At 42.8% G+C, this 27,808-nt stretch overlaps 1 protein-coding gene across 4 annotated transcripts in view; it reads left to right on the top strand.

Moving 5' to 3' along the window:
• Positions 1-27,808, top strand: part of nav3 (neuron navigator 3) — a 407,174-nt gene that overhangs the window by 74,560 nt on the left and 304,806 nt on the right. For 2 of the 4 annotated variants that reach the window (XM_047575819.1, XM_047575818.1), the window contains one exon: positions 16,815-16,900. The exons of 1 other annotated variant lie outside the window; for it this stretch is intronic. The gene's annotated coding sequence lies outside the window, so the exon portion shown is untranslated. Of the gene's footprint in view, positions 1-16,814; positions 16,901-22,491; positions 22,817-27,808 lie in introns of those variants that run through there. One more of the 4 variants, XM_047575821.1, reaches the window with a different exon arrangement.

Genomic DNA, 27,808 nt, shown 5'->3' with positions numbered 1-27,808 from the left:
CATACAATTTATGCAGCACTGTAAATTTAAGCAAGGGCGGCAACGCCACCAACATGTTGAAGCGTTTGTCGACAACGCGCAGCATTAAAAACTGAGAGTGCCATGTGTTCGACAGTCTCCGGTCAACAAGTGCAGCTGCCGCTGAGTCTCAGCAGAGCAGTGCTAGTGAGATCCAGGATCCAGTTTCCTATTATTTACTTATAAAAGCTCTTACCTCTTGTTTAGAAACTCAACCATGAAAGCGTACTTAATCTAAACTGAAAATTCACAGGATTAATCGATAAGGGAATCGATAAAGAATCGGATGGAACAATAAGCAGAGCCGCTAAGGACATCAGTGTCTATAAAATGTTATCAGTGCCCGTCCCTAGTTTCAACAACCTGCTGCCGCGCCTCAGAGGGACCACCAAGGAGTGACGACACCTCAGACAATGAGGAGCTTTGACAGCTACCCTCCAGTCAGAGCGATACCGCTCCTTACTGGGAGAACTGGTGCCTTGATCCATGACATGAGAGAGAGTATGCCACACACTGCTCCCCCCCTCACCGAACCCCTTCACATCCTCCAGAGACTTGCTAGGCATGACGGCATGCCACTATTTTTAAACATGCCGTCACTGGGATCACTGAAGCGCATGAACCCCCCCCCACCCCCCCTCCCTTAAGCACCGGTGCTGTGAATCTCAGCCCCACCCCGCTAAACTCAGCAGGGAGTCTGACTACGCTTGCATCGGAAAACCAACTCGCCATGAATATTGAAAAGGGATTTTAGCATGCAGCGAGCACGTCGCTGGGTTTGTCTTCAGATTAGGAGCGCAGTGAGAAATTGCCTCTATACACGACGACACGCACCTGACTGGCTGCTTCAACTGCAAAATCTATACGGGGCTCTCAGCATTATGCAGGGCCCCAAGGAAATGAGTTACATGTGTGGCTCACCTAAAGGTGTTGACATATGTTGCAAGTGTCGGTGCACGTCTGGTGTGACAATGAGCTGTGTGTGTGTGTGAATGAATGTGAAACTGTTCCACGTGATTCCCAGCGCTCCACGTCCTTCTCTTGGGATATTTCCACCCAAGAGTTACTCATTTCATCCTACTTTAACACTGACTGATATGAGGATGCTTGCTGATTCATATTTACTTAGAAGCCATTTGAATATAAAATATCTGACTCCTTCATTTGCAGGATGAGCACAGAATGCAGTTAATGCAACGAGAGGTGAAGACCAGCCTCTATGCTGAATGCAAATACATTCATGCTGAGGTGGGAAGATTGCTGGGGAGTTGAAGCAAGTAAACAAGCATCTCTCCACTTGCATTGTCTGGCTCAACAGCTGTGTTGATTCTCCTTTGATTGGCCGACTGTTGCGTTGTGCTTTATTCTGCTCTCACTTACGTTCTCAAAGGCACCAATCTGTATGAGAAGCTGACAAGCTATGCAAATGAAGAATAACCAGGCCCTGCTCATACCATACATGCTTGGCACTTAATGAGTTGCAGTGTCTGATCAGTCTTAGGACCTTTTCTCTTTAGCTTTGATGCATTTGTAGAACAGCTCTAGTGCTTTTTTTCTCCACAAAATTAAAGTGACCTTATGTCGAAAAAGGAGTGTGTAGTTTAGGTTTGCAATACATTTAGGGAAATACATTGGCTTGATACCTAATTTAGGAAAAACATTAAGGAAAAGGTTAGTAGGCTACTACTCACACTACACAGCTAGCTTAGACTGTTTGGACGGCCGAAGTACAGTGGACGTCAAATTTAAGAAGGTGCATTATTGTCCAGCACATTTGTGTGGGAGCAGACGTTTCCATGTTTGTTCAAAGACATCTGTGCTTTCACAGGACTAGTTATGAATTATCTGCTGCTGCTGATATTGACAGCTCAGCTATCAAATGAAGAAACGGGAACAATTATGGTTTTATCTATTTTGACATATTTATTCATATTTAACCTGTTATGTGTGTAATGTTGTAATTTTTTTTTTCCAGGGGGCAACAGGGGCATTTTGGGGACAGCTTTAGCCGGGGGGACAGGTCGTCCAAAACGGGGACTGTCCCAGAAATCAGGGAAGTCTAGTCACTCTACAGTATGAGGTATATCCCTGTTAGCATTTGTTAATCCAACCAGCTAAGAAGAAGTGATCAGCATCCAGGCTTTTATATGCTTTTAGAGCAGCACCTGTATGAGGACACAGATCGTTAGGATTGAACTCGGGCAGACTGGACGATTATTCAGGTCCATGAACACGTCTGTTGGAAGAAGGTATGGCTACAAGGTGACTCACTTAACATGACTTAGTTTAACTCACTTAAGTTTGCAACATTTTTCTGACTATTGGTAGCCATCGCTTAAATTCGCTTTAAAATAGAATAGAAACTCATCTGACACAACATTTTATTTGTTGTTGCTGTTGGCTTTATTTCCTGGTCCGTCACTTTCTGCAGTCCTTCATGGAAATTTGTGATATTTCCAGCGGCCTTATGGTGTCATTGTGCCTCTTCCATTTCCTACATTAAGTTAATTAACTGTCGGCCTTAGTGGCTTCTAGAAGCAAACCACTGACTAGTAGTGGCGTTCTCTTAAGTTACCATTTGAACTCAAAGCATTTAAGTACATGATGAGTTCTGTTAGGAAGCTAGCTAAGCTAGATATCCCATGGGGAAGAATTTGCAAAGTGCAAAGTATACATAGAAAACTTGGCTCATTTAACAGCAAATCAGGCTGGTCCCTGAACTACAATGAGTTTAACATCCCGGCATTAGAGTGTAATAGATTTGCTTGGATGGTTTCATTTCCCAACCTTTATGTGCTTTTTAAGACTTAATGTGGATGGATAAATGATACAAACAAGAGGTGTTTAAAAGTTTTTTGCACTAATTAAAAAAAAGAGTCTTGCAGACGCCTGTCTTGACCTGCTGTTTCTAGTCTTCACATAATAACAAGGAGGGAAGGATATGGATATGATTCATTATAATCATTTGCATGTTGATCTGAAAAGCTTCTGTACCCTACAAATCTCATCTTACAAATGACAAATCTGTAACACTTGCCAAATTAGGGTTAGGGTTATTTGTGTATGTGCATATGTATTGCATTACATTTTGATTGTTCCATCACCACATGAATGCACAGTCAAAATCAAATACGTTTACACTTGTGGCATGTTGCTCTTTGGCAGTTTCTTAGGTCTGCTGCAGGTTTCCAGAACACTTTAAAGCTTTCCAGGTCACCAGAATTGAACTTTGGTCTTTCAGCAGAAAACATGTAATGAACTTCATGCTTCAGCAGAGCTCTGGAAACGTTTGTGTGTGCGTGTTATTTCTGAGGTAATACAAAAGGAGAGAAACTGTGACTACAGAGACGCAATCTGCCTTCTGGTGCAGCATTAGCTTGGCTTTATTACAGAATGAAAGGCTTGAAGTCATGATACGTGAAACAGTTGCTGATTCATTTTGTTCCTGTTGAGCCTCAGAAATTCTTCGAGTTGCGGTTCATTTTTGCAGTCCTCTACTTCACTCAGTTGCGGTGCCTGGGGAGAAATGAGTTGCCTTTGAATTTTGTTTTAGTAACCAAGCAGTGTGGACCTTTTTGCTAAGGTTTTCCAAAGAAATAACAGCATTAGTAATTTGAGCTCGAAACAGTTCAATCAAAAACTGCAGCAGAAGTCATAAAATTTAAAATCTCTGCATTGTTCTGCCCCGACACCGATTCACACGCACACGTTCCCGCGCACGCACACCTGGTGTTCCCTCCGAGGCAGGTGTGTAGGAGCTCAGAATAACGATGTCCTGGGAATCTGGCTGGTTTTATGAGTGAACCCTGGCACGCACCTCACCAGGCGTCACACTTCTGTTTCTGACTGGACCTCATTAATCCACGCCCCTGGATTCTTTTCCTTTCTCTCTCACCTTTCTAATAGACCAGACGAAGCTGGCTCAGATGTGAGCCGTGGCCTCACACAGAGCACTGGATATTTCTGACTGTTAATATTTCAAAGCAGATGGAAAGCTTGAACAAGACATATTTTTCCCACCTGAGCAGTATTCATAAAATACAATTCCAAAACACAAGCTGAGGGGGAGACCTTTTATCAAAGCAGCCTCTTCTGTTCCAGAAACAGTGGTGGGAAGTCGGGGTTTAAATAGGAACATCTCTGGGTGTTACCCCTAGACTGTTGAAAAAATTGGAGGAATGCCACATGCTTTGGCTCTACTTCCTTTATACAGTCTGTGGTGTAAGCCCATCATTTCTTATTGACCAGGTACTTACCTGTAGTTAGAGGAAACTGTTATGATCCTGGTTTCCTTCCCCAAAGAATGGTACTCCAATTATCAGCCTGAGAGTCCAGTCTCAGACTGTTTATATGGGTGAAACTTCTTTGGGGCAAATGTTTAAACTGCTAAATAAGCTACGTGGATGAGTGGTGAAACGTCTTAAAGAAACCCTACATGTCTTCTTGGCCTTGTTTCAGCTTAGGTTTTTGGATGTACAACCTGGAAGACTGAGAACCTTCCCAGACATTTTGTTGCTCATTGTTCATGTATATTTGTTGGATGTTGAGGATGACTGGGAAACAGCCCTCGTTTCAGCTTCAATTCAAGCGGTTGAACAAACGCATATGAAACGTTTAGGAAGTGCAGCCATTCTCTTACACAGTCTGAAGTCTGGAACCCACGGACATCACCACAGAATGGCGGTGGTTTCTCCTTTGATGCAGGCATTTACTGCAGATGTTTTCTGTTGCTTTTTTGTGGATCTCTCTCTCTTTAGCTGTGTCAACAAATGAAATGCATGCTTAATCGGGCTGACATTAGGTCACTCGGTTGGCCATAACAAAATATACTTAGATTTCTTCTCTCCTGGGATGCTTTTGGATTTTTTTTCTACCTGTGTTGTGAAACACCATCCAATCATCTTGATTTCATTTTGGCTCAAAGTAAGTAAGAGACTTTAGGTAGAATGTCTTTAATCGCTTATAGGAAAAGACACTAAATGGAGCATACAGCTGAAGTTTACACTAAAAAATATTTTTAACCACTTCAAAGATGTATGTTAAACTGTACTTTTGGCCTCTACTGTCTTCCAACAAAATTGCAGATGGATGCAATTCAGTTTCTGTGGGTCTAAAGTTTATATACAATTGAATGTGCCTTTAAATAGCTTGGAAAATTACAGAAGAGCATGCCATTGCTTTTAGTCAGCCTGAGGTGTACCTGCAGATGTATTTAAGGCCTACCGTCAACCTCAGTGCCTCTTCGTTTGACATCACGGTAAAGTCAAAGAATCAGCCAAGACCTCAGGAAAAGAGTTGCGGACCACCACAAGTCTGGTTCATCTTCGGGGGCAATTTTCAAATACCTGAACGTACCACATTACATCTGTGCAAAAAATATTAGGCAAGTATTTACACTACTGGGCCATGCAGCCACCATACTGATTTGGAAGGAGTAAGCAAAAACCTGACTCAGCTCCAACAGTTCTGTCAGGGGGAATGGAGGAATTTTTGTTAGTCAGCTACAGAAACATTGACCCAAGTTATTTTAAAGGCAATTCTATGTGTATGTAAACTTCTAAGCCACCGGGAACTCTTCCACTCTTTCGTCTGTTATTCTGACATTTAACAATCTTAAAATTAAGTAGTGATCCTAAATGACCTAAGACAGGGAAATGTTTTCTTTGAATAAATGTCAGGAGCTGTGAAAAATGGAGTTTAAATGACAAAGGTGTATGTAAATTTCCGACTTCAGCTGTACCTTGCATCTCCTAATTTCCATGTTTTATAGAGTGAATCTAAGTGCGTCAGGTACGAAATGTCAAGTCTCCACGATTGCAAAACAAAATTACAAGTTTGATTTTTACTGGCAGTGCAGTGTTCCATTCCTTTAGCTTTCCCAAACTGTTATCACCCTGTGTTCCTCCCTCCCTTGTTGAAAACTAATCTTGGTTTTCGGCCGTCTGTCCACTCGCCTTTGTTGTCTCGTTCCATCTCCTCTAGGATTTAGATTTAAAAGGCTCAGATGCTGCATCTAAATGGATCCCCTCCTCTCCTCCTCACCACCACCACCACTGCACCAAACTGAATAGAATGGTTCTCCCCCCTCTCTCGTCCCTCCTCACCTTCACCTCACCGGCAACCTACCTCCCCCAACATCAAAGCCGCGTGTGCACACGGTGGCCTCTTCTGATTCAATTCAATATCAGCCCCGATCCTGATCCTCCACATCAACAAGTTCACAGCCTCTGAATGGCATTGACCCACGTCTCTAAACACTCCTCTCATTGCTTCCTTCTTCTCCGTCCCAGGGTTCAGGGGAATTTGATGTCTTCCTTTGAGTTGAAAAACCCACGCTGTAAATCCGGAAATTGCCAGAAAATGTTTAATTTAGTGTTGTATCATCTGTGCAGGTATTCGGGGGTTGAAATACAATGCACAAGAAAATTATAACCAATTTCCATCAAAGGCAAAGCCGTGAAAAGAAAATGACTTTCCTGGATTTTACTTTGCTTTAATCTCATCCCTGATAAACATGAGATGTTTGCTCATCACATTTTTTTTTTTTTTTTTTGTCTCCCTCAGACACCTCATCAGCCGTGTGCTTGAAGTCTGCATCTGGCGTTAGTTTTTCCACATTTGCATGGTGCTGGCATGTAATTTAAGATACATGATCGTGCGTGGCAATTTAATTAGATTGCTTTTTTTAAACATGAATTCACCCTCGCTGAAATTTAATTTGCGCCAAACAACCCGTGGGCTGTTCATTTTGCGTGGCAGGCAGACTGACACACATTAGGTGCCGTCTCGTGTGATACCGAGGTGCACGTCTGGCACTGCCGAGCTTTTTAATGCAAGTATTAAATCACCATTTTTCGGTCGTCTTACTGTTACCGGGTCCCGGTTCTTGTTCACGGGATCCAATACAAGCTGCTGGCCTTTTCGGTATACTCACAGTTTATCATATTAAGTGAGGCTAAAGCTGCCTTTGATTGGCTTTAATGCAACATACACGAGCTGCTTATTTAGTTTCACCTACAGGTATTTTTGGCTTATTGACGAGTTTCCCTTGGGAGGTAAAGATGTGTTGCTTTAGAATATTGATTTCTCTCTTGTAGGTTGGACTCCAGCCGTTGGTGGTGGTGGTGGTAGGTGGGGGTTTGAGCCACATGGATGTCATCTGAATCATTCTTACCTCTTGTCAGCAGCATAGGGCTTCTGGCATTCTGAATGAGTGGTAAAAGGATTTAGTTCCATGAAAGCCAGTCATATACCTTCAGTGTCGAAGATGTACCGAAATTCCAGGATCAGAGGAGTCTGTAGCTAAGGTTAGACTGTTTAAAAGGCCATGTTCAGCTTAGCTCCTGAATGAGCTAAAGAAGTCTTGTCTTGCAGTCATTAAGTCAGAAACAAGTCACGAGCTTTCGTTGCCCTGAGGCTGATATAAATGGATTTACCAGATTTCATGGAAATTCATTCAGTAGCCTTCTAGTAATTCAAAACCACAAGTATCAACCCAAGGTGAAGTCAGGGGACTACTACATTATTCCTCATCCGGTATGCTATAAATTTCTATACAGAAATCTATGCCACTCCACCTAATAGATATTGAGGTGTTTCAATGGGAGTCAAACATTTGACCTGCCGGTGTTCTTAGATAAGAAGTCTTAGAATTCAAGAATTCACCCTATGGCAACCATGGATATGTGCTCAAAGTTTCACAGCAGTCCTTCCAGTGGTTGGGGGACTGAACTGCCATTGCCACATTACCATTGCCCAAGCTGTTGGCAAAAAATAATTTTCCCACAAACCCTAAATGGAAAGATAACTTACTGCACATACCTGGATGCCCTTGCACTCTTTGGCAAACGTCTTTGATGAATGTTTGGGTCCGGGCTCACAGACCTGGACATTATTTTCCCCTGTCCAGCCTGGCTGTCATGACACATATCATACGCACGGCCTAGCTCTCCCGTATTGATTGGCCGTTGTGTTTTGAGTGACAGCCAGTGTGATAATGTGTCACAATCCCCCGAGACAAGTGACCCTCTGTGTTGATTTTAAAGGATGTCAAAGGGCCTTGGGGTCCAAATTGAAACAGATCCATGTGTAGTGGTTTTCAAAGTAACGCAATTGATGAGACTTAGCAGTTAATGCTCGCTCTCGCTTCGAGGCAGGCTGCACAGTCAAATGTACATCGTACACAACGTGCCTGTTGTGTTTTTGGTGTGTATAGAAAGATTAAGTACTGAAGGTAGGATTTTGATTGTAGCTGTCTCTGTAAGCTTTCATTGTGTTTGTGCTAACAAAGCTGTTCTGTGAGTTAGTCACTGTAACAAAACAAGGCTGCAGGGTGATTTATTGCTTTGAAAAAGATCATTTTACAGTTCTAATGACCTATCACGCGCCTTATACACTGAACATTTGAAATTGTGTTATTACAAGCCATTAGGTAAATTAAAAGATGCCATGTGTAAGTTGAGATCAGGGGTCATCAAAACCGGCCCCATGGATCTTTATATTCACGACTCTGCAAATACACATCGGCAGATTAAGCTTTAATGGTGCTGTTTGTTCTGTAAGAGCGCCACATGAGCCTGAGTGGCTCAGAGAGAGGCCAATAAGATCCCTTCCTCCAGGAGGTATTTAAGTATGTATCTTAAATTATTCATAATAGCCCTAATCCTCTTGATGTATATTATATTAGCTCTTCTTATTTATTCTTACTTCACTGTTCATATTGGGGAGAACTGTAAAAGGCCCTTCTGCATTACGTCGGTGATGGTTCGAGTGGAATTAGGTTTTTGTCAGCGTTTTGTCTTTTCTGACTATTTCATATTCCAGTGGCAGACTATTTAGCTAGCAGTTTCATTCTGCCCTGTCATTGGAGGCTGGTTTTCAGATACATGACTTAATTTGGTCTCTCTGAAAACTGCTTGTTTGCCCCCCCCCCCCATCCCCCATCCCCCTAATGGTTTCTGTTGTATTCAGAGAAATAACCCTGATAACCCAACCCAGCTTTCATTACCAGTTAACTGTAAAAAAAAAAAATCTCTTGAACGCACAGGCAGTTTTCCATTTTCTTCTTCATTAACTACAGGGAGTGCATAATCTGGCTCATAATTTAACGTCTTGCTAATGTGTTACACCATCAGTGTTGGAATTAACACAAATAATACAATTTCCACTGCCTCAGCGTCGCATCATGTTAGATTTGCGTCTCGCAGCGCAATTGGTCTGTTTATGCATTTACACACAGGGTGATTACATTGTTCTCAGTGTGTAATGGTTGGAATGCAGGTCACACTGGGAATTAGTCTTCCCGTTTCAGACCAGATCAACCAATCCATGTTCCAATAGTCCTCACAGCTTGTCAACCCCCTTACCCACAAATCACATCCCCCATCCCATATCTTCCTCCATTGTGTTGGAAAAGATAAATTACCCCCTTACCTACTTGTGCAGTGCTTGTTAATCCCATTTCTTCTCTTCGTAAGTATGCTTCATTCTTTAATCCTGTCTTTGCCCACATTAGCTCACAATGGTATCGATTCTTTTTGTTGTTGCTTTCATTGAAGCTTAGTCTAGTTGCACCCGCTGCAAGTAAGTAAATCATGGCAGTATTGCCAAGCATGTTTAATGTGTTTTATCTTCCCGTGTAACATTTTATTCTCAACAAAGAGCCGCATCAAAGAAACCATTCCAGCACTGTTGCCTAGCAGCTCCGGCTCACACTGCATCCACAAACAGCCAGTGGGAATCATCTGAGCCATCACTTGGCTGCCAGGCACAGGTGTAAATGTGCATTAAGGACCCTGTATTATCCAGTTTCGATGGTGTCATTTTCAAATACGCTGTGAATTTAACACAGAACTATACCCCAATTAGCCAACAACTCTATCAACTATAATTCGAGGGAGAGGAAGCTCTTTAGTGAAGGTAACAGGTGCTCCACAGTGGTGCAACTGGATGAATTTCAGGTACACTTTGTCCAGGAGTGTGAATCAGGACCTCATACGGGAAGTCTGGGGAGTGTTCTACTCAGTTTTTATTCACTGCCAACATGACATCACATTAGGGGCAGAGTCAGTTCTTTTCTGTAGTTACTGGAATAAACCAGGCACAGCAAAACTAGCTTTTGCTGACACTTTAGATCAGTGAAGTCTATCTTTAGTAGCGCCTTGTTCCCATCAGATTATCAACTTTGAAAGCTGTTAACACTCATCCTGACAAGCTGTTAATTTTCAAAATGTAACATATACTGATGTAATACACAAGGACAGAGGCTTTGCAGTCTTTATTTTGAACTGGGCAACTGGGACTTTTTTTGTTGTTTAGCAAATTATGGTTCTTTTGCAATAGTTAAATAGCATAAAAAAATAGTTTTGCTGTTTACTTAGAAGGCGTTTTTTTTTGTCTCAGAACATACAATATATGCATTTAACCCACTCCAATATACAAAATAAATCTAATCTAATCTAAACTATACACAAATAAATCCCCACTCACATTACAAGATGACACAAACACAATGCTAAAAATAAAGCCATTGACCAACTAGCCCATACTTATTTTTTTGAGAGGTGGTACACTAAGATGAACACTCAATCAGTGAGCTTTCTCTAATTGTTTACCTTCACTGTTGATTCACCATTCTTGACCTGCCAAAAAGCCACAAATGGGTGAAATTAGTGCCGAAAACTGGGGCCACAGACACTCGCAGCCCTTAGGGGGAATCACTGGGGTTAGGGGAACTATAAAAACGTACTGTATACAAATAGAAATCCATCCAGTGGTTGCTGAGATACAGTACTTTTGTCTCAACCAAAGTGGTGGACTGGCTCACCCAGAGACAGCCTGACATTGCCCTCCCTAGAGCAATTCATTTTATATATTGGGTTTTCCATTTAAACAAATCAACAGTCTTGATTTATTTAATAGGGGCAGCCTTTGAATGGGAATCAGTAAGCTGCTAACCAACCCCTGGCCCCACATTGTTGATGGTAAGATGAGTAATCCATCGTCCTCAAGACGCTAAATCCATCACATGTCCCTGACCTCGACCTGAGCGTATGCTCAGCAGTGTCACAAAGATTGATCGAGAGTAAATGAGATGTAACAGAACAACAGGGAGGGAGAGGGAAATGCGAGAGGGCTGGGGCTTTGGTGGGGGGTATTGGGGTGGTTTGTGCTCAGTTGTCAGTCCATGCCTTGTAGCTTGCTGCTCATGTCTGCCCATTATCAGGGTGACTGGTCCTCATCACGTTAGTCTTTTTTACATGGCGCATCATTAATGTGCTTGGCTAACGTTGAATTCTACATGTCTGCAGTCCATCTTCATGTGGTAGAAGACCGTCAGGGAATCCTGCACAGGTCTGGAAACACTGATTTAACAGCGTGGAAACCTTGTTTGAAAAATTGCATGTTGGAAACATCCTTGATTGATTCAAAGAATTTGGGATTTTGAAGAAGTGTTGAATCCTCTCGCTGTCACAGGGGGCATCCCCTCAGCCAGCCAGGATGTTCATACAAGCTGCCACTCTAAGCCTTAGTTCCCCCAGAGAGCCCTTCTGGGTGGTGACGCTTGCCCAGAAACAGCTGGGGCCTTGGTGATGCATGTTAATGGTGGTTAATTAACAACGCCATAGGTTAGTCATGCCCCAGCCATGTTCTCATTTGAAGGGATGATTGGGCAGCACCATTAGGTGATGTCTTTCTTTGATTCCCAGCACTGTACGGCAGGCACTTGGACTTCAAATTACTAAACTATGTACATGTTCTCTTAAAAAGAAGATCAGCATGCAATGAATGGAATTGTAAAGTAAATTGTAGCAGCCTACTTTCAAAGAATTTTGATGCCATTTCTCTACTCTAGGTTCAGTCCACTGCTTCATAGCGATCCCTGTGATAAGCCTGATGTAGGTTCATTGAGTTTTGGAGGCTAAATGACATGAGGACCCACATTGGCATACACGCATTTCCACGGCATCTGTTTCATCCATGAAATCTAATACCAACATTAACCTGGTGATTGTTGGAGGATGAAATCTGTCCTCGGCAGCTTTTCCACCCAGATGAGTGTTAATGGGAAGCTGTGAAGGTTCCAGTGCCCGTCGTTTTCCAGACAGTATACTGTACTCTGTTTATCCAAAGGCCTGGGTTAAATTGCCTGGAGTTATGATGCTACCTGTTTTATGCCATGGCCATATGGGGCATTTTGAACATTCCAATTCAGCACATATCCACCTAGGCAAAGATGTATGGGGAGATGCACGGCACATCCACAAAGCTATTCACCCATTTTACACATTTTCTTAGTGTTCTGGCAAAAACAGCTCTGCAAGCTGGTCAGTGGTTTTCCTCACAACCATTAAGGAAGTTTAGGTTTCTGCTTCTTCAGTGTATCTACGCAGAGCATATGTTTGTAACCTACTGCATTGTGTGTGAAAACATTGCAGTGTGATTTCTGTGCAATTTAGCTGAGATTTTGTTGAGAACAACAGTTACTGAAATCAATGCAATCCAGAAAGCAAACACAGTAGGTCTTTTCAGGAAAGCTTTTCTGTGTTTGTTCTTTAAATTTCAGTTGTGGTCTGCATTTCAGGCTATGATGTATGCTGGATGTACCTTCAACGTGGATCTGATGCAGTTTGTTGACATTACACCTTTAATCTGTATAAATCATTTTAGTTTTCTGACAGATTTATATATCTCTAAGCAACATTACTTGAGTTGGAGTCAAACACTGGCTCTTGTTTAGCTTAGCTGTTGTCATCATTACTTGCTGTACCTTAACATATCTGTTTGTGTTTGTAGCTGGGTAGAGAGGTATGAGAACATACAAACATAGCAACCAGCTCATTTGTGCTGTTTTGTTGGGAACAGCTGGCTGATGCTGCTGGGACTCAACCTACCAATATACAAACGGAAAAACCAACACAATAGACCACCCTCGCACTGCTGCCGTAGATGTCATGTACAAAGTGGGAAGCTAATGTTGCATTGCTGCATTCCGGGTTGTAACATATTGTATAAACGTATGGAATCTCACTAATTGTTCCCAGTTGCTTCCCTGATTGATCAGCATCTTAAAAGACTACAACTGAATTCACACAACATCTGGAACCAGATAAGCTTCTGGTAATTAATAACAAATTAACTCCAAAATATCCCATCAATTGAACACATGTATTTAAGCCAAGGAGAAAAACTGACTGGATGTGATCAAGCTTATGTAGTAATGGCATCTGTCGTGTTTTCCCGCCTTGTTCTGTTCGTAAAATTATGTGACATTATGTTCAGCAGAACACACATGCTCTGTGTAATGTTCATATAGATTACAGCTTGTGTGTACTGTAGCATTAGGCATCATGTGTGGCATGAATAGGCTGTTAAGATGTCATTTTCCGTTGTTCCTGCACTATATTACTGTATCACGCAGGTGGATCATGAAACAATAGAAATGTGCTATCTGATGTTTGCTGTGAATTGATTTGTCATCTAACAAATGTAGTGCTGCAAAGACTGATGTTGATGTCAGTTGCTGATTCCACACCGAGCAGGACAAGAGCAGGAGTGCAAGAATAGGGTGAACAATTTTGTCCCATGGTGTGGAGCGAAACCACCGTCTGATTAATATAGCTGAAACCAAAGAGATGGTAGTTGATTACCGGAGGTCCAGGCCCATCTGCACCCTGTTACTGTTAACAGGGAGTCTCTAGAGGTGGTTCAGACCTGTAAGTACCTGGATCTTCAGCTGGATCACAAACTGGAGTCATGGGCTAACATAGACTCAGTATATAAAAAAGGTCAGAGCTGTCTCTGTTTCCTCAGGAGGCTAAGGTCGTTTAATATCTGCCAGAAGCAGCAGGACTTGTCAGGGACAAGCAGACAATGGTTTACCCAAATTTACTTGGCACACTTAGTGCCTGAAACATGACAAAAGTGCAAATTTATAGAGATAACTTGGGCGTTAAAATGGGTAAATTGAATGGAACTCTACTACCTATAGGTCATAACTAACTGACCTGACAAAACCAGACAAAGGGGGGTGTACTGTACATACTGACTGACCAAATACAGAATGGAATCCACAATCCACCCTGCACCACCCCTTTTGGCCAGATCAGCAAGGAAGACGAAGTGCCAAGCATGGTAATCAGTGCAATTTATTTGAACTGAGCAAATGCAGCGCCTCATTTAGCATACAGTGTATTGTCAAACAAATGTGCCACTGCACTAATTCCAAACCAAATAAGCTGTTTTAGAGTATTATGTGACTTAAATGGCTAAAAACAAATATAAGAATGCAGAATGTGTAATGTGGGGGGCGTGTGAAACCATAAACCTGTATATAATTACTGTATTTAATGTGGTTAGATGGAATAAATATTAGCATTTCTCTGGCTATGGATTCAGCCACCACAGTCACATTGGATTTTGTTACTTTTTTTTGGTAAGATACTATGGTGAAACAATGCATAAAGGCGTGTTTTTATTGTCGGTTGAATGATTTTAATTTGCTCAATTAATCTTTAACTGCTGTCTTTTACATTAACAGTTTTTAAATTGTCTTCCTATAAATATACGTGATTAGAATATATATTGACACCTCAATACAAAGTTACATTTACCATAATTAAGTGTTTTATTCACATTACCCAACCCAATTGCAAATAAATAGAAATTGGTTGAACTAAATTAAAAAAAATAGTCCGCCTTTGCTTTCAGGGCATAATATACAGCTTTTTCCCTCTGAGAGCTGTGTATAAAACGAGCTGCTGGTCCTCTTATTGGCGCCTTGCCCAGGAAGCCCTTACATTTAATTGGTCTCCCGTTTATTTTGAGCTGCACCCACCCATTACAATCCTCCATGAACTTGGCAGTATAAAACCCGACTGCACCTGGGCATCCGGAGGCCGAGCGTCACGGCTAATGTCATTAATTGCCCTGCAGGAAGGACCCCACATATTTCTTTTAGTTATGGAGCCCCCTTATCTTTGAGCACACACCTTAGCTCACCCGTGACCGATTCCAATTTGGCGACTCTTCCCAGTGCCCTCCGTTATGGCCTCTAAAGCAGGTAGCTAGGGGATAGCCAAAAGCGATAATGAAGGGAAAGGTCACTTCCAGTAACAACCTGGTAATTGGATTTGGCTTCTTTTGCACTGATCAAACACTGTCCATCAGGGAAGCTGTCTGGTGTGACACATTTCCAGTAGTTTTCAGTGATTTATTTCTGACCTTCCAGGCAGCTATTCATTTCAGCTGTTCAGTATGGCTCAGTATATTCACCGCTAGAGATTGACCAATATATCCGATATTTGTGTTTTTACTGTTATCGGTCGATATATAGGTGCGTTCGCCGATACCTCTAAAAGTACCCCTAATAAAAGAGTTACTTTATATAACGATAGCCCTAACTGTTACTGTTGTTAAGTAGGAGTTAAATTGGTTAAATTGAGACATATAAAAAAATGGTATCGACCCTAAAAAATCCATATCGGTCGATCTCTATTCATCGCAACCAACATTTAGCTCGGTTCCTCACTTTCAGCCCAATAGCAACTTGTTCAATCCAAGGAATTAACCAATCTGTATGATAAATGATACATGCTCTACTCTCTCTTCAGTTTCAGTACTTCTTTGCTTTCTTGCCAAACATCCACCAACCTGTTGTTTGCGATCTCACAGAACGTGACAACCGTTTTTTAAGATGCTGTTTTCGTATCTCTGGAGCAACAGTGTAGATCTCGTGGTGTTCCCATCAAACCTTTCCTGCGCTCACCTCCTCCCGCTAACATGTCGTTTTTAAACGTGCGCTGTGGCGAATGTCAAGAGTCGCGTCGTTTCCCATTTTAAGTATCGTGAATGTTGCAGTCTGAGTGAGGCGTATCTTGTCCCCTGACGGCTTTAACCTCACGAGGTTGTTGTTTTTGTATCCCAGGATAGAGGACGACTCGCGGCTGCTCCCATCAAACCCCTGCTTAGCTCTTAAGTGCCTTTCAAGCCGTCTCTCCGCGGTATTGCCATCACTATTGACAGCCCTCAAATGTCTTCCTTACAGACTTGACAGGCTTGTTTTCTCCCTGATTCCCAAGTGTTGTGTTGTTGCACAGATAAAGAACTTTAAAGTGGCTGTGCGTGTGTGTGAGACCAAGAAGCACATTTTGCCTCCATGACATTGTGTGTAAACTTGGCCTTAGCCCCTTGGGAGCTACTGTGTTAGGAAAGGAAAGGAAAGCGGCGAACAAACTGGAGATTGAATTTCTGATTTATTTTTTTCTGTTTATTGGGGGATGGATGGGCATAATCCTCTCAGGTAATTGATTTTCGGAAATGGTGCAGAGGTAGGATGCAGCACCTTGGTGGGGAATATGAGAGATGAGAACAATTTCCACAGCCGAAGAGGGTTGACTCAGAGTTTACTGCTTTTACCCCCCCCCCCCAGAAACTTTCTAGAAAACTGTTTTTGTGCTCAAAGTTGCTTTAATGTCATGCTGCATCGGGTAAACCTTTGGTCACGCTGAGTTACAATTCAGTGGGGATTTTTTTTTTTTGGGGTGGCACTGCTGGGAGCGGCAGGAAGTAGTGTGCTGCACGAAATCACTTCAAGAATCTTTACAGTATAAAATATCTTAAGCTTTCCATGTAAGGGGAATTTAAACTGCTGTCCCCTGGTTGTTGCCTTGTCTTGTTTATTTTTTCCCCCAGAGAGATAGAACAGGCAGTGTGCAAAGCAAACTGACATGACTTTCACATGCGTTTTTGAGCTACTTAAAATACATAAAATTCCATTTTGTTTTCTCTCTTTTTAGGGTGTTTTTTGAGCTGCTGCCTGCTGTGATAAATGCTGATCTGTGGGTGAAGGAGGAACATTGAAGGAGTCAGCATCTAGGCTAATGTAGGTTCAACCCATTTTATTGTATTGTTATACTTTCCTATCTTGAAATAGTCTTTTTTTGGATGATTACTATAATAAGAACGAGCCGTCCAAGCACAGTTAAGCTCTGTAAATTTTCCGTACCTGACGAAAATCTATGCCACAATGCTGTTTCTGGCCATTTAATACAGACAAACGTTCCTCATACTGGAGTTAATGAAATTCCAGTTAATTTAAGTGACTTCCTACCAAATAATTCAATCCTGGTTCCCGTAAATCCATTTTTTATTTCTCAGATTTCTCAGATATGGTGACACCTGCCTGTCTGCTGTTCAGCTGTATCTTGCAGCTCAGTTTCTCCGCTCTTCCTCATCTTCTTCTTTCCGTATCTTTTTACAGAGCAAAAAGTAAAAAAAAAACAAACAAATAAAACAACTTTTCAAGTGTTCTAATCTGTGTTGCTGCTCAAATTTCAAGGACTTTAACTAGAAATGAGGTACATTGAGTGAAACCTGACCGGTTGTTCTGCTTTGGTTTTGTCGGGGGACGGCCACCACTGTATGTTCTGCAAGTTTAGCAGAATTCTGGAACATGAGATGGCTAAACAGCCCAAAGAGCTGGTCTGTCTGTGGTTCTGACATATTATATATTCATTTCTTTTGGGGCTGATGATTTTGAATAATGCTGAATAAAACCTCTATACAGGATCTGTCTCTCATACTGTGCAGTATCTACATATGTCCCCAATGAACAATCCACATATGACAGCTTTTATATGCTATTAGTACATATGTACTGTTTTCTCATTAATTATCTATTTCTGAGGACTTGTTTAGACCTTGCGTTAACAGGGCAATGAGACTATAAGTGGCCAGCTTTAAGTGCCTGTGTTCACTCCTGGCATTAAAATTTTTCTTCATGTGTCCCAAGTTAGGGTGAGAATAAATATCGGTATGGCAATATATCGCGATACTTTTTCTTCTGATACAGTATCGATTTTGAATGTCCTAATATCGCTTTTAAAAGAAAAGGTCATGTTTTGGGCAAACCGTGATTCGCTCTGCGAGGTGTCGCTGTAGCGGCACCTCGATGCTCAGCGCTCCCTGCAGCGCTGAGCGAGGCAGTCGAAGAAATGGACAGGGAAGTAGCAGAGTCGAGCGTGGCGGCAGCGGCAAAACTCGAAACGCAATTAAAATTCAAAATGACGGGAGGCAGGAACTAATAAGCTGGACAAACCGTGCTTCGCTCCACTTACATATTCAGGGAACACGACCAACTTGCGAATTCATCTAATGAGACACCGTGAGGTATTAGTGTAGCATCGACCGCAGCCGCCAAAACCTGTTGATCCCAAGGAAACTACACTGGATAACACAGTACTTAGGCAATACGTATTATTATTATTATTATTATTATTATTTCACATCTGTTCAGTGCAGTGTTCAAACAGTGTCACTGGTTTTAATGTTGTGGCTTATTGGTGCATTTCACACTAAACAGCATTAGACCTTATTAGAGCTTCTGGACCTTTGCTTAAAGAACCTTTCTCTAACTGGACCTCCCTTTTAGTTCAGTTCCCCTGGTATGAATGATTCATTAAAAAGACTACATAAAAAAAACTACAGTCAGAACTCAAATATTTGGATGCTTGCGTTTTTATACAATGTGGGAGTACCAAGGGGTAACCCACAGAAAGAGGTGAGAGAGAAAAAGAAGAGAAAGAAAAGGTGCAGAACTACTATTACAAGCGTAATAGAGTGAGAGAGAGAAAAAGAAGAGAAAGAAAAGGTGCAGAACTACTATTACAAGCGTAATAGAGTGAGAGAGAGAAAAAGAAGAGAAAGAAACGGTGCAGAACTACTATTACAAGCGTAATAGAGTGAGAGAGAGAAAAAGAAGAGAAAGAAAAGGTGCAGAACTACTATTACAAGCGTAATAGAGTGAGAGAGAGAAAAAGAAGAGAAAAAGAAGAGAAAGAAAAACCTTCATCTGTGCACGTCTGTTGTGTGCAGACACTGAACAGCAACTCCAGAGCTGCTGTGTGTCTGGACAAGTCCGGGAGGAGTGCGAGGGTCTGGTCTGTGGACGGTGTCATTTGCAGGCCCATCTGTGGACGTCTTGTGTGATGGATGGTGACCGATGGAGGGTGTGAGGTGTGGAAAGGAGGAGGGTGAAGAGGAGGGGGGTGGGAGTGGGATGGGGGGAGGGGGACAGTAGAGGCAGAGAGGGGGAAAGAGAGAGAGAAGGTGTAGAGTAGGTGGAGGAGCAGTACATCACAGACTGACTAATGGAAGGTGGAGACCTGAAGGGTCTGCTCCTGTTTCTCCATCGCCAGTCGTGGCCCCTCCCCGGTCACGAGTGGAACAGTGTGACTCGGGGTGGAGGGTGACACCAAGCGGCAAGCTGAGGCCTGCGTGTAGACGCAACGTGTGTCTCCCTCCGCCCTGACGTTGCGATCACGCATTTTCAGCCCTTTGCCCGCCCTCTCTTGGCGTCTGTCAACCACGGCCCCAAATTTCTGGAGCTCTTCGCGGAGCTCGCGAATCTGGAGGCTAAGGACAGTGCTCTCCTTGTCGATGTTGTCTCGGTCTGTTCGGATTTGCTGAATGTCACCGTCCAAGGTCTTGAGGTGCTCGAGCTCATGGTTCAGCTTTCCATATTCCCGCTCCAAGGCGACCTTCTTGTGACGGATGGCGTCCGTCTGCGCTTTGATTTCGCGATAGTTGTTGATCCAGGGCTTCGCTTTTTCGTACTGCTCTTTCAGCTGGCGGATTTGGCGTTCGAGCTTGTAGTTGGCTTCCAGCTTGGCGTATTTTCCAGCTTTCAGGGCAGCGCACTGCATCTTCTTGTTGTGTCTGTCTTGAAGTTGTTGTGTCAAATCCTGATGTTGCTGCTGGAGTTGAATGTTGCGCTGAGTTAAGGCGTCATTCTCCTCCTGCTTTTCCTGGCATTTACCCTCCAGGTTGGTTTGCTTAGACAATTTAACCAGGAGCTCCTGGACTTTGTTCCCCAGGATTCTGTTTTGCTCGACCAACTCTGCGTTTGCTGTTTTGAATCTCTTGCGTTTGTCCTCCAGTTCTTCTTCATTCTTGAATTTCAAGTTTATGAGTCTGATCTCTTGCTTAAAGATGGAGTTGTCCTGGAGTAATTGTTGATTTTCCTCCTCCAACAACCTGCATTGTTCTTCCAAGGCAATCTGAGCCTGAAGTTTAATGTTATACTCCTTCAGTTGCTTTTCCAGGTGTTTGTTCATGTTGATGGCGGCTTTTCTGTCAGCTTTTAGCTGCTTGTATTTCTCTTTTAAGTCTTGGCTATTTCCAAGCTGAACACTGAGCCCTTGGAGTTGGGAAGTCAACATGCCATTCTGGTGTTTTATGGCTTGTGTTTCGTCACGAACAGCGCGAACTTTGGTAAAAAGAGTTCTTTGAGCACTGTTTGCGTTTTCGTGGAGGATGATGTTGTCCCCTTCAAACTCACTAGGAATGCTGGTGGTTTCCCACCGAAACATTTTTGTTTCAGTGGAACTTCTCTAATGCTTTGCTCTGCTCTGCTCTGCTCTGCTCTGCTCTGCTCTGCTCTGCTCTGCTATCCTATGTTATGCTACTACAGAAAAGTAATGAAGCTCAAACAAGTGCAGTGTAGTTTCACATCTAAGGCTATTAGACATCAAAGGACATAAGTCACATGACACATGGCCCAAAGAATGATCATCACAGGTAGCCCCGCCCACATCCTCACCCAGTTCCAAATGTGTTGTCATGGTAACATCACAACATGGCTCGGGTTTATAGAGAAAATGGAGAATATTACGATAAATTGTCAGAAAGTTCATAATTAATGATAATGTATAATAAAAAATAAGGAGTGATTATTCTTTTATTGATATTTTCTAGCTCTAGGGCTGCACGATTATGGCCTAAATGATAATCATGATTATTTTGATCAATGCTGTAATCACAATTATTCATAATGTTGGGGAAAACATCTGTATTTTTATTGCACTAGCTTTAAAGAAACAGTATTCAATCAGTTTTCAGAGCAAAATGAAACTATTTTAATTAAAATTACTGCTTAATAATAAAAAAGAGAAAATTTACACACATGGTTGCCTGGGTTGCCAATGGATTCGGCTTTTTTAGATGATTGAACAGATTATTTGTGTCTTCTGTGGACATGATGACTTGCTGTGTTCAGTACACAGAGTAACTTCAGGCTGCTGCAAGGTGCGCTGGTTTGTTATCTAGGCTGCTTAATGAGGCCTTAACCATGCGTTCGCCCCCTGGTGGTTGACTGACTACCGATTGTGAAACTGCTTGATTAGATACATATCAGTGATGAAATTTTAAATGTAAATATCGTCGATATCAGGTTCATTTAATCGTGGCAGCCAACTTTGTGAGCATGATTAAAATTCAATTAATTAGCTCTATCTGTCTTTTGGTCTGAACTGAAATATCACAAGATTCATTTTCCTCCCTAGACTTTTTCTGTAGCCAGCAGTAGCCATTCGGACAAATTTTTCAGTCACTCCTGAAATGTATTAATGTCGGAAAATTGGATCGTCACCAGATTTTAACAGACATCCATGCTTCCCATTTACGCAACAGCCATTGATGTTTTACTCTACATACAGTATACTTATAGTATATATACTTCTTACAAAAATGAATATATTTGGATGTGTTCCCTTTGTGATTTGAAAAGTAACCATTTCTTTTAAATGCTGTTATTTAGTGCACATATGATGATATGATCCTTTTATTGTCACTAGTACAAGTACCAGCGAAGCAGTATATGTAAGTAATACTGCGTACTAGTGCTACTATATGTTTTGTCAGTATTTGCTTCCAATTGAACTTATTAATCAGCCTGAGGTTTTCTCTAGGTTTCTAGAGAGCTCATGTATGGAGGTTGTTAGTATTTTATATTTATCTTATTGATGTTCTTTTATGGTTTCTTTATTAATACTATTAGTGGCTCTTTTCCAACAGTAAAGGTTTTTTTAATGTATATTAAAGGTTTGAACAGATTGCGCTGAGTGTACAAATCATAGACTGTATATAAACATTGACTTGTCCCACTTCCATATGTAAGTACTAGTTAATGACACGTGCACATAACTGGAATGACTTGGAATCCTTTGTAGTTTATAGATTTGCTTTATTGGATGCATCTGTGTGTAAGTCTGTGACGGGAATATAGATGTCTGTAAAAGAGAGAATAAGACGATAAAGAGAAACACACCGGTGGCCTTACATCTGTACGCGTTTGTTTTGCGTGGATGCTGCACAACACCTGCACAACACCTCTGTTTAGGTGTTGTGCACTGTCTACACACATACACACAACTCCAGGGACTAGCATGTTCATTATTCTTCCTAAAAGAACCATTAAAATTTCATCAGTGCAATGCAATCTGTAGCAGGGCGGGGGGTAGGAGTGTGTGCACCAGTGTGTGTGTGTGTGTGTGTGTGTGTGTGTGTGTGTGTAGGAGAGGGAGACTCAGTAGTGCGAGGGGAGGGAGCTTGCATCCTCCACTCCATTCACCGCTGCCTGCCTTCATGCCTCTCTCCTCCTCCTTTTCTTCTTGATCTTCTTCTCCTCCCGTGGCTCGATTCCCTCGCTGAGCTGAGAGCACGCCGATGATTGCGACTGCTCCCACGATGTGAGCCGCCGGCATCCCTCCCCTTTTGCTCCCTCTATCCATCCCACTTCATTCTGCTGCTTCTGCTGCCTTCTCTCACACACACGCACGGCCACTGTGGGAGGAAGAACAGTCGGCATCCAGGACCAAAGTGTCAATGAAGTGCGGCTGAATTCTCAGGGAGGGATCTCTTCTCGTGGCCGCTGCCAGGTCCGGATCCGTGGAGCTGGACCGCGAGTGGAATATCTTTCAGAGCGGAATCCTCATTTAAGGGCACGGCAGGTGATTCAGCGGTGAGACCCTCGTTTGATTCCGTCTCGTCCTGACTTGTTGATGAGTGAGGAGAGGAATCCCCGCGCCTGATTCTTTTGTGTGGAACTTTTCAGAGTGTTTCCATCCTGATCCATCCACCTTCCTTTCTGGACCGATCCAGCGTCTTGTGCAGCTGATTCTTGTAAAGGGGCGAGCCGTTAGTGCTGCTCTGTTCTCGCATTGATCAGAAGCCCGGGGGGAATTAGCAGCAGCCTTTAATGACAGTAGGAAGTGAGCGAGTGGTGGTTTTCCTCCTCGCCCGCCTCCCCATCCCGTGCGCTGCTTTGTTTTGCCAGCACAGGCATGAGGCAGCTTCTCTTAGGTAGATCTGATACCACTAATTGCGTCCTAATTGGGTCCCCCCCCGCCCCCCGCGGCTGTGGAGGTTTTTGGCTTCTGATGCGCTCAGAGCCACAGATGAAGGAGTTTGCGGTGTAGAGTGTGTGAAACTAGGGTGGAGTGCGTGTCTGAGCGAGGAAGAGGAGGAGGAGGAGGGGGGGACATGAGGCTGAGAGCTGTGCGGGAGAGTGTGTGTCTGGACAAGCCCGGGAGGAGTGAGAGGGTCTGGTCTGTGGACTGTGTCATTTGCGGGCCCATCTGTGGACGTCTTGCGTGATGGATGTTGACCAATGGAGGGTGTGAAATGTGTGAATGAGGAGAGGAGGGTGAAGAGGGGCGGCGGCAGTTTGATGGGGGAGGGTGTCAGGAGGAGGCAGAGAAACCGGTCTCCCATGCAGTAGGTGGTAGAGCATTTACATGTATTAGTGGTGCTGGGAAAGTTACCTTTTACATATTACAGATTTCGCTTTTAAGAACTTAGTAAGTTACTATAAAATGATTACAACAAAGTGCTGTCCTAGTCCCTAGCCATTACCAAGATTATGCCTGAAGTCGGCATTCCTGCATGGTGAGAGATGTAAAGCAAGAACAGCAAAGAACGAATGTTACACAATTTAATAATATATTTTCTTTTTAATGTTGTTACATTGTCCAGATCTTACCAAAATTTGACCGTCTATTTTCTAGAGTATATCTAGTATTTTCAAAGTGAAGCCTGCTCACCAGGATTTCCAGCCACAGACGGCAGACGTGTTCTTCCATAATTGTAAAATGATCTTTTTAACCATGATGAGGCAACACAAGGTTCCGAGGTACCAAGAATGATGAGCGCAGACGCAATCAGTGTATTCAAAGTGTCTCCTGTGATACTGCAGTTCAAAAAGGACGATGCTTTAGACATAAAACACAACTATGAAGGAGGATGCTCACTGAAGACTTGACACTTATTACACATAGGACACCTGTGGATGTTACTTTATTTATGTTTAGAATAATAAAGCCTGTGTATAATTTTAAACTGGATGAGATAATGCCTCAAATGGACTTGACTGTCCATCCGTAAGTCCTCTGGACCCGGTTTGGCAAATTCCTCCTTCAGCTGTAGCTTGTGTATTTCAGAGGAGGCAGAGCTTCATGGTGAAAAGGCCATCTTTGAGCACATGATAGCAGTGCAGCGGTCCAGCGATGAAATCCTTCAGACCATTCACTCCACTCTTGAGCTCCAATTATGCTGATATTTTGTCTTCTTAAGCGTTCTTCCAAATCTACACATTTGCGGTTGGCTTTTCAACCTCAGAGGATAGCTTAGAGACCTGGCTTTGGAGAGTGGCCACATCGTCCGAACAAACAGTTGCAGAGTTTTCCAATTTCTTTAATAATAAGTCCATGTGAAATCGAGTTTGCCGCCAGTACTGTAATGGATATCTGACGTCCCATCCTATTGTAGCTAGCTTGTCCTAGTTTAACCTGAGCAACTTTATTTTGTAGAGCAGAAATGGCGACGAGCACTGCACTGTATGTTTTTGTTTAACTTTTTTCTTTGTCTTTTCTTCACCCTACGTTTTTTCAGTTTTCGAATTATGTAAGTTTAATTCAGCCAGCTGTAGTTTGGTCAAAAAGAAAAAATTACCAAAGCTACAAGAAACACATCTTGTGTGCGGTAAGATGAAGGTTTATACCTTTCCTCCAATTTGACGTCATAGCCACAGCATCAGCTCAGACCCTAACGCCGTAGCCTCACATGCACCTCCCCAGAAATGTAATGGCGACCTCCCAACTCCTGATTGGTCCACTTTTTAGTATTGTATTTCCTCTAGCATTTCCAGCTGATTCTCCATCTCCGCAATTTTCGAAGTGATTGTTTTTGACAAACACAGATGCAACACATCAAGGAAAGTTTAACTGAGGAGACACAAACATGTGAATGACTTGTCCGTTGTTGGAAGAAGCAGGAAGTAGAAGAAGTAACTTAAAATTAACCTAACTGGCAAAAATCATGCCGCTGACTAACATTAGGGTGGAATTTTTAGAGAGCGAACCAGACTGACAAAACTTAGCTGTTAGATCCTCCAGTGGATCAACTTAACTTTTTCACGGACATTAGTGACTGTGTATATTCAGATGTTGTGAGTCATGTAGTCATGTGTTAACTAACCTATTCGTGTGGATTGTTTAGCCTCCAGCTAAGCTCTCAGCATTCACCCAACCCAAGCCCTCTAGCATTATGGTGAATTTGATGGTGGGAAACAAAGGTGTGGATGGTGTTTCATAGTGGTAGACGTTTGAGTAACTCAGTGTTTACCTCGTATGTTAGTTGTATAGCCATTTATCAATAACAAGTACGTGAACTTGATTTGATTTGGCAAGTTCAATTCGATTCTAAGGTACAGACTCTGGAGGCTGTGAGGACGCAGGATGGTCATTCTGGAATGACCATCCTGGAATTGGAATTGGAATGGGACTGGACGTCCCATTCCAATTCCAGATTCAATGGATGAATTTGACTAGTATATATACATACTAGTATACATACTGAGAGTTGTTAAACTTGATACCTGCTCGTTTTTTCACCTTCTATCATGACAGCTCTTAATTCATAAATTGAATCATCAATGTGACGCCACATCATGGCTAATATCTTCCTGTGTATCCGGCCCTTCATTCTGCTTACAAAGAGCTTTAGTTTAAGATCCTTCTTAACAATTCATAACACTGCATAACACATCATCAACGGGAAATCAGCAAACTAGTTCACATAACCAGCAAGTGCTGTGGTGTTGTGTAAAACCTACAAGCAGTGGACGGTAGCAGTTAGGAATATTGCTCTTCCAAATTTTCTTTAGACTCTTTCTAACTCAATTCAACCATTGTGTAACACCTATTAAATAAATTAATTTAGTTTTAACAAAAATAACCAACTTGAATGTCTACAGTAACATCCATCTCCAGTTCTTGTATGGCTTCTAGCATTACCTTCCTTTCGTGTCCTCTTCACGGCCTCATACTAGGTGACGAATTTACCACAGCAACAACTTATGACCACCTGAAGGCAGGTATCTGCTTTACGCCTTTCTCAAAATGATCATTTTCAGACGTGTGGAACAATCTCTGTTGCTTCCAGTATTTGCCCATATCTGATACACATGCTGACTCTGAGATCTATATGGCGGTGCTTGATTTGGGGGGGGGGGGGGGGGGGGGGGGTGCCACTGCTTTGTGCTCCTTTCGGCAAAAGATGATACATTTGATGATGCATCACACGTGAAGCCGGAAAATGTCACAATTGCACCAGAACGGCCCATAACATCTTAAGCTGTGTGATTACGCGCGTGTGTGTGAAAACACACCAGACAGTGATTGTGGACTATTATTGCCACTACAAGTAGCGTGCATAGCAAGTAACTCTTGACACATCCCTCCGCTCTACGCCCTCCGTCCTGCTGCGACTATAAACAGATGATGCATTCTGCAATCAATGGTTGTAACGCTGTTGTGCTGTTATCTCTCATTTTCACTGGGGCTCTGTGTGATTTAGTGGGGCTCCTGAGGCTCAGTAACCAGCACGGCGCACCGGTGGGGGAGGGGGAATGCGTTTGAGTATTGAGTTTGAATGTATGTTTTTTCTTTTTCTATAGTACACATTAAGTGTGTGGATATGTAAAATGTGTGTGTCCCTTGTACTACATACACCTGGTCTCGGAACCGGGGTGCATGTGTTGAAATGCGATTGTAGCCGCTGTTATTTAGGCGGACGATGTGTTTTACTTAACAGGGCGGTCCTCCCCTCCGCATCACTTTTGTCTTTTAAATGCCGAAAAAATGGAGCCGCGCCCTGCTGGCTGTATATCACTTAGGCAATTACAAACTTCATGGATCCATTGACAATAAAAGAGAGGTTTATGAAGCGTGAGCGTGGCGGGCTGTGGGGGAAAATGCTAACAGAGGACGGACGAGGCGTGGCTCGCCGGAGAAACAGGGTTCGCTTGCGTGATTTGTGGTGTGTTTCACTGTGCTGTGCGACATCGCATCTCATTTCGCCCCCTTAACCTCTGTTGGTTTTATCTCCATCGACTGCGTGCGTGTGTTCAGCAGACCAACGTGGAAAATTAGCCAACAGGCTCTTGCGCGTAATAATTCAACGCGGGAAATGTCACCGTGCGTAATTGAGATTTCGCAGCGCTGATATCATCTCTCTTCATCTATCTATCTTTCATGCAAAGCCTTAAAAAGCTAACAAAAACTAATAAAGATGGAGCCCGCCTCCAACCTCTCCTCCTTCGCCACCCTTCCCTCTCCCATGATCCACCACAGCCATAATGAGATTTGATGTTAATCCCGACACAATATCACAAGATTACGTGCCGCCGTAACACTCCAAGGAGGCATCGCAGACGGTGGAGAATGGGTTTGGCACAGAAGAGGATTGGCTGGGTGAAAGCACATTAATGTAATCTAAGTGTAATTGGATCGTAATGCAGCTTGTATGTAGATGAATGGAGGCTTTTTATTTTTTCAGACTTAGAGAGGGAGAGTGGGGACAATGTAATGCAGAGGGAGAGGGAGAGAGACGCTGGAGGTGCTTCAGCCAGACTGACAAAGAGATGGAGCTGTCGAAGGTGAGAGAGTCCAGAGAC

Source organism: Mugil cephalus, chromosome 22 (genome assembly GCF_022458985.1).
Source record: "Mugil cephalus isolate CIBA_MC_2020 chromosome 22, CIBA_Mcephalus_1.1, whole genome shotgun sequence".
NCBI lineage: Eukaryota > Metazoa > Chordata > Actinopteri > Mugiliformes > Mugilidae > Mugil > Mugil cephalus.
The sequence above is the reverse complement of the archived record's forward strand: the minus strand, read 5'-3'. Positions and strand labels throughout refer to the sequence as shown.